This window comes from Scyliorhinus canicula, chromosome 18, assembly GCF_902713615.1.
Source record: "Scyliorhinus canicula chromosome 18, sScyCan1.1, whole genome shotgun sequence".
Taxonomy (NCBI): Eukaryota; Metazoa; Chordata; class Chondrichthyes; order Carcharhiniformes; family Scyliorhinidae; genus Scyliorhinus; species Scyliorhinus canicula.
In genome coordinates, this window is record NC_052163.1 from 41,350,525 (window position 1) to 41,353,229 (window position 2,705).

The 2,705-nt window shown below is 48.4% G+C and overlaps 1 non-coding gene across 1 annotated transcript; it reads left to right on the forward strand.

Moving 5' to 3' along the window:
• Positions 1-2,129: 2,129 nt before the first annotated feature.
• Positions 2,130-2,465, forward strand: LOC119953810. Its single transcript, XR_005458122.1, has one exon.
• The last annotated feature ends 240 nt before the right edge of the window (positions 2,466-2,705 follow it).

Genomic DNA, 2,705 nt, shown 5'->3' on the forward strand with positions numbered 1-2,705 from the left:
ATTGACCAATTCACAAGTAGTTGCAGGGGCAAGAGGTGCGATTGCAACTTCATGGTGGCAGAGCTCACTTACAGAATAATAAAGCTCATCATAACATCTACCACAACAAAAGTATTCTGAAAAGACTTCTTGCACGAACCTAAAGGTTACACTGTCATAGCGCTACTTCAAAGCAGATGCAAGTACAAAGCAATACCACTAGGATCTTCCGGTCCCACCAAAAGTCATCACATCTCCCGTGCCGAGAAATCCCAGCCAAGGTAGATAGATACTACAGGCTCTGCGTAATTCATCCACCATTGGAATGGTGTACAACCAAGTCTAATAAGCAATACAGGCAGGGTGGTCTCATATATGTACCAAGACATTGCCCAGCTTTTAACACCGTGTGCAAGGGCAACAGAGGACATTGGAATTGCCAATGCAAAATGCAAAGGCCAAAACAAGAGGATCAACATAATGAGAAGCCACAGGTACAGCATCCAACCAACCAAAAGTGTGTACAAAGACAAGATCCATGAAATCTCTAGCCAAGATGCACGGATTATGAGGATGATCAGATTATTGATACACAAAGTGAGGGAACAATCAGCACGGTGAACATCAAAGATTTTATTGGTACAGTGTAAAGGCACAACAAGCCTTTGCCACCATCCAGATTTTATGCCTACAGGGTCAGTATAATCCAGTGTTCTTCAAAGTCGGGAGCGCGACCTGCGTGTCGTTCGCGTGCAGGTGTCAGGAGGGTCGCGGAGCCATTGTCCGTGGCGCTCCTGTTTGCGCAAATCCCCACGCAGCAGCCGGCTTTTCGTTACGCCGGCTGCAAGCGGCCGATAATCGGGCACGCATGCGCAGTGCGGCTGCTATTTTTTAAAATGGTTGCAGCTTTTTGTTTAATAAGTTTTGTAGTGGTTTTTATTCATTTATTTTATTCATTTAATTTTATAATTTTCATTTATTTTATTCAATTTATTTTTCTTACAAGTTCGGGGGGTGGGGTTTATTCATTTTGTTCATTTATTTTACTCAATTTTATTTTTATTTTTTTACAAGTTCGGGGGGGGGGGGGGTTTATTTGATAAAATTTTACAGGAAAAAAATTCAGAACTTTGGACAGATGGAGACTCCATACTTTCCGACATCAGAAGGCTTCACCTTCATCCAACAGGTTCCGTTGGAGGAGCGTGTACGAGGGCCAAAGGGACCCAAAACCATTTCCTCCATTTTTGTCAGCAACAAACAAGGCAAGAGAAATGGTGTGTCGCGCAGGCAGTCGGCGTGGGTCGCGAAGGTCGGCCAGCGTGGGTCGCGAAGGTCGGCCGGCGTGGGTCGCGAAGGTCGGCCAGGGTGGGTCACAAAGGTCGGCCGGCGTGGGTCGCAAAGGTCAGGTGGGTTGGGTCCCAAAGGTTGGCCGGTTGGTAAAAATGGGTCCCCGGAAAAAAAGTTTGGAATACTGGTAATCTATATACAAAATTGGATACTCGTGCAGGTGCAAACATCCTTCCATTTTGTACCCAAAATGTGGCAAGTAATGGTTCAACCATCCACTGCCAAACTCACCACACACAATGGTCTGGTGATCCCTATTCCTGCATTTTCAGTCAGTTGAAGTAAGGTTACTGACACCTTCATGAGCTATAATTTATATGTTCTCTTGTGTGAGTTGTAGGTACTGGACTTTCCACAATAACTAAAGTTTAATATTAATCAGTTCCCTGATTCATTTAGATTACAAAGGAGATACAGAAAAAGGCCATTCAGCCCAACCAGCTATGCTGGTGATGCTCCACTCCAGCCTCCTCCCAGATTCAAACATCTAAATCTACCCTTGCCACCATCTAGTCCCTTCCCGCGTATCCAGCTTCCCCTTAAATCCCTGCCGAGTATTTCTAGCAATTTTGTTTTAAAAAAAACTTTTATTTCAATTTCCCGCTTCCGCATATTGAGTTTTTTTGCAATCAAAATGTTAAGGGCTGGGTCCTCCGAGACTCACTCCGCAGGAGGGGCACATAGTGGGAGGTCTGGTCGAGCAGATCAAAGGGGCATCTCTTTCCGCTCCTGGCGGCTCGTTGTTCGTAGGAGCCTATAAAAGGGGGCTGGAGGGAGCGGCGCGGTCATTGGGAGCGGCGGCAGGAGAGAAAGAGCGCGAATGAGCGAGAGCATGTGTGTGTGAGAGAGAAAGGAAGGAAGAATGCGTGTGTGAGAGAAAGAGTTTGTATGACTGAGGCTGCGAGTGAAGCGGGTGTGCGCCAGGCCGCTCCCTCCTACACACTGATCTTATTTGATCGGCCGGGAGGCCCGGGCCCCGGCTCGAGGTGATGAGAAACCCGCTCGCGAGCTGCTGGCGATGTGCGGAGGCGGCGGGAAAGTCCCCGGGCGGACGGAGCGGAAATGATGAACTGATCAGATAGACGAGGCGACGGCTTAAAGCCCCGCCACTGAGTATCGAGGCGATTCTGATCCGCATCCAAGACCCGGGGATGGGATTGGGGGAGGGGGGGGTTTCCGCTGTTTCGCGCGGTAATCTGCATCCCGCCTCCAGAGGCTGGTCAGTTCACTGCAAGTGGCAAGAACGCCATTTCCCACCGCGCTCGAGTCATTTGTACTCGAAACGTTAACTCTTGTGTGTTTTCTATCTCCACAGATGCTGCCAGACCATAGAATTCCTGCAGTGCAGGAGGAGGCAATTTGACCCATCGCGTCTG